Genomic DNA, 8,415 nt, shown 5'->3' with positions numbered 1-8,415 from the left:
ATTTATACACATATTTGATAGATACAAACAAAACTAGAGATTTATCCTACGTCAAAAATTTGAACCAAAAGTCTAAAGGTCTATTTAGGCCTATCTTTAGACTTTACAAAATTTCTATGCAATAAATGCATAGACTTTGACACCAACTACTATTCTAGATATGGATAACAAAATTTTATCAATAAAGGGTTAGGATAATGATATCGGGTACTGCTTTGGGTCCCATCGCATATCATTTAATTCTCATTTTTTGATAAAATTTCGACACTATAATTTGTTACAAGACACGTGTAAGGATTTTCATAGCTTTGCTTTAATGGAGTCGACACTATAATTTGTTACAAGATACGTGTAAGGATTTTCACAGCTTTGCTTTAATGGAGCAGGGTAGGTGTCGTCTGCTCTATTAAAGTAGTGAGTGAAGGAAAAACCTTACTGCCGATAGACGCAAATAATTACAGGTACAAATATTTACAATAGCTGTTGTCGTTTCTTAGCGTGAATTTCGCTAATCGTTGAAGAGAGGTCTTATCTTCTATAAATTTTGTCTTTTTCTTCTGAGTGTTTTTGAGGTCAATAATTGATGTAGACACTTAGATGGTGGAATGAATCTTCAAGGCTGATCTTTCTTAAAAAATTTACAAAATTTCAAAGAGTCAAAAATCAAAGTCTAGAAACAAGGGCTTTGTGACTATAATACTTCCAAAATATTATATGAGTCTAATTATGGAGTGCACTTTTTTTTTTTTTTTTATGAACGAGAAGGATGAAATAATATTTACTAATAATTCATAAAATCTTGGTATTATTAGCCATTTTCTTATTTCTTATGTGATTGCCCATCGGTAATGACAAAAAAGAATTATTTAGGTTGTGTTTGGTAGAGTTTTGTAAATATGATTTGCGAGTATAAGTTGTATTTTGAGTTTGTGAGTTGTGGAATTATAATTTGAGTGTAGAAAATTTATTTGGTTATGGATTTGAATAGAGTGTGGAATTGAGTTTTGAAAGTTTGATTTGACATGTGAAGTAAGAAAATTTGTTTGGTTATGAGTTTTGGAAAGAATTTTCAAAACTTAATTCAAATTGTTATAACTTCTAACAAAACACACTACTTTCACACTATTGAAAATTCTGATCAACACTCATAACCAAACTCTTTTTAAAATTCAATTAAAAAAATTTATTATTAACAGAAAATAACATTAATCAATTTTTAATTGAAAATACTACAAAGGAAATAATTTTTTTTCAAAATAAATATTCAAAAAATTTAAATCATAAATATTTAAATAATTTATATAATCTAAAAAATTTAATAAGTAAAAAATTAAAATAAATATTTAAATAATTTAAAATGTTAATATTTTAAATTTAAAAACAACTATACACTCAAATCATAACCAAACACATAAAACAAAACTCAATTAAGAAATTATTTTTAAAACTCATAACCAAATACATAACTCGAAACTCCATACTACTTTCACAACTCTTCACTCAAATCGTAACCAAATACATAACAAAAAAATTAAAATATTTAAAAATATTTTTATAAAATAGAGTTTGAATTTATTTTTATAAAATATTTTAAATTTTAAAAAATTAAAATCGTAATATTTTGAAATTAAAATATTTAAAAATATTAAAAATATTAAAAAATTAAAAAAATCATAGCATATTTAAATATTAAAATATTTTTAAAATATTTAAATATTTAAAATATTAAAAAAAATAAAATATTGATTTAAATTGAGTTTTGAAAAGAGTTTTGAATTATTTGTTTGGTTATGAGTTTTGAAAAGTAATGATTATGTTTTGAATTGAGTTTTGAGAAATAGATATAAAATTATGATTTGAAAGCTCAAAACAAATAATATACTCAAATCAATGGATGGAACTACAATTCAGATTGCTTACCAAACGAAGCCTTGATTTTTTTAATTATTTTTATGTCCTTCATTCAAATTAACTTTTGAATAAGTATTCTGAACTCTAATCCTCCATAAAGGCCATTACACACCATCAACTTCTATCTTCACTATTAGTCACCGCCCCCTACCATGAACCACCACCACCACCACCACCACCACCACCTTTCTAACCTTGTCAGTGCCTCTCACCTACGATGCTTAACCGCAGTACAGTCCTTACCTTCTGCGACGCATAACTTCTATCACGAGAGGATGTGTTTAGTTTGTCTTTTGAGATAATTTTTTTTAAAAAAATTTAGAAAGAGAGTGTAGAATTTTTTTTGGTTTGTTTAATTATATATTTTAAAATAGTTTTGGAGTTTGGGATAATTTGATATTTTGTTATAGTTAAGTAAATGTGTGTGAGAGAAAAAATGATTGATTGATATACAGGAGAGAGAAAATGATTTTAGAAAGAAAAAAATTCAAAAACTCTGAACCAAATAAAATTAAATTTTTTTTTTTCAAAAATTGTATATTGAGATACAAATCAAACAAGTCCATTAAATTGAAGAAGAGATAAAAAGGACAACATGAGGGAGGGGGCAATGGGCTTGGAGAGGACGCTGGGAAGGGCAACACAGCTGGAAAAGAGGAAGTGTTAAAGGTTTGAAAATGAATAATATAAGGGTATTTTCTTGATATTTGAGAGGGAGATTAAAATTGAGACGGAGATTAATGATCTGAGATTGGGCCGTGGAATTAGCCGGACAGATTGGGCCGAACGAGGTTGGGCCGAGGTATTTGGCTCCGAGATTGGGCCGTGATCTTGCTTGGTAATGGCAAAGGCCTTGTGGAACCGAGCTACCTGATTTCGTTGGCACGAAGACTGGGCAGGTTAAGGTTTAGTCAAGTAAGGGTTCCACAGCTCGCGCATTGCTCGGTTGTAATACACGCGCCCTCAGCTCGGCACGACCAAGGTGATCAATCTCTATCTCGGCTTCGTTGGAATGCAGTCGAGAACGGCTAGAAATGAGCCCGGTTAGAGGAGCATTACGCCGACAAGTGCGCTTGGGCTTGAAGTGGAGTATGGCCATTGGTAGCCAAGATAACGTTGCCCGGCTGCCGAGCTCCCAGAAGAGTGGGCTGGCAATTGGGTTAGGTGATGCTCAGCAAGATTTGTGCTGACAGATGGGATAGCAGCTCCACGTGTCGAGAGAAGAATGTGAGTGGATTTGGGGCGCAGAAGGTATATAAGCAAGTCTGTGCCCCCCATGCTTAGACGGATGATATTTGGTGAGACATACACTAAACACAATTCTCTCCCTTCTCTCTATCTATCCCCTGGTGTGTGTTCTAACTTGACCGTCGGAGGGGTTTTCCGGCCACACACCGCCGGGTAGCTCACCGCCTTTGTATACGCAGGTGATCGGATAGAAGCGGAGCTTGGAAGAAGGGAGTACGGGCTTGCCTGAATACTTGCTCCCCGCACAATTGGCGCCGTCTGTGGAAAATTTTGCAGATAAAACCTTGTCTTCCAAGCTCATCCGATCGCTTTCTATGGCGAACAACAAAAAGATTCCGCTGTCCGCCATCGATGGAGCCACTCCGGAGTCAAGTAGACGGAGAGAGGGACACCCCACCATTACTCCGATGGGGGACTTGGAGACATTCCCAGGAGGACAGTCGGGAGAAGTGCGGGATAAGCGCGGAAGAAGTCATGGTCATTCACGGAGTCCAAACGGTCATCGGCGGAGGAGAGACTCACACGCCAGACGTCTGGAAACTAAGCTGAAGGACTAGGATGCCATTATCCGGCGAATGGCGGCGGAGATGGAGGAGCTGAAGCGGCATGTCAGAGGGAAGGGTGCAGCTGGAGTGGGAGACCACAATGAGCGCACCTAACCCCGCCGTTCAGGTAGTTAGAGTCAGCGGCACACACCGTCCATCTCTATTACCAGAAGTTACAAGGTTGGTGATTCCAATGTGCGCGCAGAGAAGTCCAGCGCGCAAGATAGCACTTACCAGCCCTCACGTCCGGCGACGACGTCGAGGTACACCTATTTCGCTCGATCAAAAGATTTGCGGGCAGTCTTAGAGGAACGGGCTCGCCGGCGGGAGGCACAGAGGATACCGGCTTTCCAGCGGTTATCCTACGGAGTTCACGCCAGCGAGGAGGTCGGAATGCCTCCACCCCGCCTAGCGGCGCCACTCCTTGTGGATTCCGACTTGGCAAGGTTGAGCGCCACCCCTTTCTCCCTGGAAATAGAAACAACACCACTTCTGACAGGCTTCCACCAGCCAAAGTTCACGCTTTACGACGGAAAGACCGATCCTTACATGCATGTAAGCCACTTCCGACAGGTCATGGCCAGACATAGGCGGAATGATGCTCTTATGTGCCTCATCTTTCCATCAAGTTTGGGCGAGCTGGGCTTGAAATGGTTCGAGCGGCTGCCGGAGGGGAGTATTAAGGGGTGGCATCAGTTGGCCGAAGCCTTTGTGACGCGCTTCAAAACCAACACTAAAACACCTAAAGAAGTTGATCACCTGCTGAGTGTCAAGATGGAGCCGAGCGATACATTGAAGGCATACAACTCCAGATATTGGGAGACTTTCAACGAGATCTTGGATTGTCCGGTCAACCTTGCAATCACTCAGTACAAGCGGGGCCTCCCGGTCGGACATAGACTGCGGGACTCACTTACCATGCACCAACTGACGTCCATGGGCCAACTAATGCAGCACATCAACGAGCACATCCGAGTAGAGGATGATGCGTCAACATCTACCGTGAAGGCGACTCCGATGGCAACAGACAAGAGGTCAGCTGGCAAAGTGCACACAGTTGGACAAGAGTCCAGCCGATCAAGTGACCGCGCTGAGGAATCGGACCGTGGCTCAAATCGTAAAAACCGGGGTAGGGGACGTCGGAATGACCGGGATGACTACCCCCGGGATGATGTGGCCGACGCAAACAGGAGATTGAAGGCCAGGACGGGCATTACCACGGTCTTCAAAATTTCGATCTATCGCATACTTAGTGAAATCCGTGACGAGGAGTACGTCCGATTTCCTGCTAAGTTGGGCGACGGTCAGAAGGGCTTTAGGGATGGCAATCTGAACCCGGCCCGACGGTGACTCGACCTCCCGTCCCCGAATTGAGTGATTTTTCTCCAAAAAATATCCCCAATGGGCCGGGGATGGTATTCAAAATTAAATCCCTGATCAATTTCGGGCCGGGAACGGGGATAGCTTTCCCGGCCCCGTATTTCCCCCGAAGTAAAATTACGTTTGTGCCCATCTGTATATATATATATATATATATGTGTGTGTGTGTGTCTAGCTGGTATGGGATCAGTGTATAGGTTCACACTCACACAAAAACACGCCTCTCTCTGTCTCTCTCTCCGCTCTCCCTCACCGCCACTCGCTCGCTCTCCCTTACCGCCGCTCGCTCGCTCTCCCTCACCACCGCTGTACTCACCACCGCCGTCGCTCTTCCCTCTACTCTCTCTCCTATATCTCACCGATTTCAGTCCCTCACTCACAGTGTTCTGATCGCCATTTTTGCGATGAGAGAGAGCTTCGATCTTCACAGATCTTCACAGATCTGCACAGCTTCGATCGCTTTCGATCTTCACAGATCTTCACAGATCTGCACAGTGAGAGAGAGCTTCTGATCGCCTTTTTTTTTGTTCTGTTATTGTTTTTTTTTTTTGGGGGATCTATGATAATGATCTATTTCTTTTTTGATCTATTTTTTGATTATGATCTATATTGATGATCTGTGTTGTTGATGATGATGTATGTTGTTGATAATAATGCTTAGTTATTGTTGATAATGCTCTCTGTTGTTGATAATAATCTATATTGATAAGCTTCTGGTATTGTTCAGATTGCCATCCCTATCCATCTCTGTTTGGTTTTTTTTTTTTTGATCCGGGGAATTTCGGGGTCGAGGAAACCCGATCCCCGTTAGGGGGCGGAGACGGGGACGGGGACGGTGATTGGTTCCCCGTCGGGGATCGGGGCCGGGGACGGGGACAATTTTACCATCGGGGATCGGGGATAGGAAGTGCGATCCCCGGCCCCGCCCCGCCCCGTTGCCATTCTTAAAGGGCTTCAATCCGCGGTACCGCTGCACGTTTCACCGGGAGCGCGGCCACCGGACAGAGGATTGTTTGCCTTTGAGGCAACACTTGGAAGAGTTAGTCGCAGCCGGACATCTGGACCTTTACATCGATGGAGGTGTTAAGGCGAATCAAGCTCCGGTTGGTCCGCAGGGACCGGATGACCATGATGCACCCCCACAAGGAGTTGTTAATGTCATTCACGGCATAATGGAACCGGCGCGGGTATGCGAGCTCCGGGGTATGATAAAAAAGGCAGCACACATGAGGGAAGTCTTGTCGGTTCAGCCTGCAATCAAGAGGGGGAAGACCGAAGAAAGAGATGTGCTCAGTTTCTCCTCGAGGGATCTAGAGCGCATTCAGACACCACACAACGACGCCTTAGTAGTGAAGCTCCGCGTCAAGGAGTTTGATGTCAAACGGATCTTGATCGATCAGGGAAGCTCGGTCGAGATCATGTACTACGATGCATTCAAGCAGCTCAAGCTCCGTGATACAGACTTGGCTCCGGCAACTTCGCCCCTAGTCGGTTTCAACTCACAACCAGAGTGGCCTTTGGGAAAGATTATCCTGCCAGTCAAAGCGGGATCCGTAGTCAAGCAAATGGAGTTTTGGATGCTGCAAGTACCATCCACTTATAACCTGATCCTTGGAAGGGGATGGTTTCACGCGATGCAAGCCGTGGCGTCGATCTACCATCAGGTAATGAGATTTCCCTCGGCTGTGGGGGCAATCGAAGAAATTTGGGGAGATCAAGTCATGTCAAAGCAGTGCTTCATGGCAGTCAACGGGAGCCGGGCTGCCAAATGCTTTGTTCAAATGATAGAAGGACCGGGAGACCAGGGAGTTCTTGAGGATGTGGGCACCAGGGCAGAGGACAAAGCCGTTGAGGAATTAGTGGAAGTGCAAATTGATACAGAGCATCCAGACAAGTTCTTCCTGCTCGGCTCCAGCCTTACTACTCGAGAAAGGACTGAAATGGTGGAGTTTTTGATGGCCAACATCGAGGTCTTCGCATGGTTGCCTTACAACATGCCCGGCCTTGATCCAAGTTTTATCTATCATCACCTCAATGTCTTTCCCGGAGCAAAGCCGGTCATTCAACGAACAAGGAGGTCAGCGCTGCATCACGCCGAGGTAGTTGCGGAGGAAGTGAAAAACTTGCTCGAGGCACGAGCAATTCAGGAAGTGCACTACCCTCGGTGGATTTCCAACACCGTAGTGGTGCCCAAGAAGAATGGGAAGTGGCGAGTTTGTGTCGATTACAAGACAGTCAACCGAGCATGTCCGAAAGATAGCTTCCCTTTTCCCCGCATTGACCAGCTCGTGGACTTGACGGCTGGACATAATAGGCTCAGCTTCTTGGATGCCTATCGCGGCTACCATCAGATTGCCATGCATGGGCCCGACCGAGAGATCACCTCCTTCACGACTCCAAGAGGACTCTTCTGCTACCGAGTTATGCCTTTTGGTTTGAAGAACGCCGGAGCAACCTTTCAGAGGATGGTGACTAAGATGTTTGCTCTGTTGCTTGGCCGGACAATGGAGGCTTACATTGATGATATGGTGGTTAAAAGCCGGCATCAAGCAGACCACTTGTCTGACTTGGCCGAGATGTTCACCATTCTCAAAAAGCATAAGCTACGCTTGAATGCGTCTAAGTGCGCCTTTGGTGTGGGGTCCGAAAAATTTATGGGATTCCTAGTCACGAACCGAGGCATAGAAGCAAACCCCTCTCAGATTATAGCCGTGTAGGAGTTGAAACAGCCCAGCTCGGCTAAGGACGTGTAGCATCTGGCCGGAATGGCTGCCGCGCTTAATCGATTTATAAGCCGGTCATCAGATCGCTGCCGCCATTTCTTTCAGGCATTGAAATCAAAGTTCTCGTGGGATGAAGAGTGTGACCGGGCTTTGGCCGAGCTCAAAGAATATCTGTCTTCTCCGCTAATATTGGTTACACTGAAGCCAAGCGAGGAACTCTATCTTTACCTTGCCGTCTCACAGCATGCAGTCAGTGCGGTGCTAGTCCGAGCTGAAGGAATTAAGCACCTCCTAATCTTCTACGTCAGTAAAACCTTACTGCCGGCAAAGTCAAGATACTTGCCGTTGGAAAAGCTTGCGTTGGAATTGATGATGGCTTCAAGGAAGTTGGCGCACTATTTCCACGCCCATACCATCATCGTACTGACGGAGTTTCCCCTTAAGGCCTTGTTTAAACGGACAGACTTCTCTGGCCGAATTCTCAAGTGGGCGGTCGAATTAGGTCAATTTGATGTTAAGTTCCAGCCGCGCACTGCTATAAAAGCCCAGACCTTGGCCGATTTCATTGCGGAATTCTCACCTGGAACTAATCCGGTGTGTCCGGTCGA

This window comes from Camellia sinensis, chromosome 7 (genome assembly GCF_055761805.1).
Source record: "Camellia sinensis isolate YWXY chromosome 7, ASM5576180v1, whole genome shotgun sequence".
In the NCBI taxonomy this organism is placed as follows: Eukaryota; Viridiplantae; Streptophyta; class Magnoliopsida; order Ericales; family Theaceae; genus Camellia; species Camellia sinensis.
The sequence above is the reverse complement of the archived record's forward strand: the minus strand, read 5'-3'. Positions refer to the sequence as shown.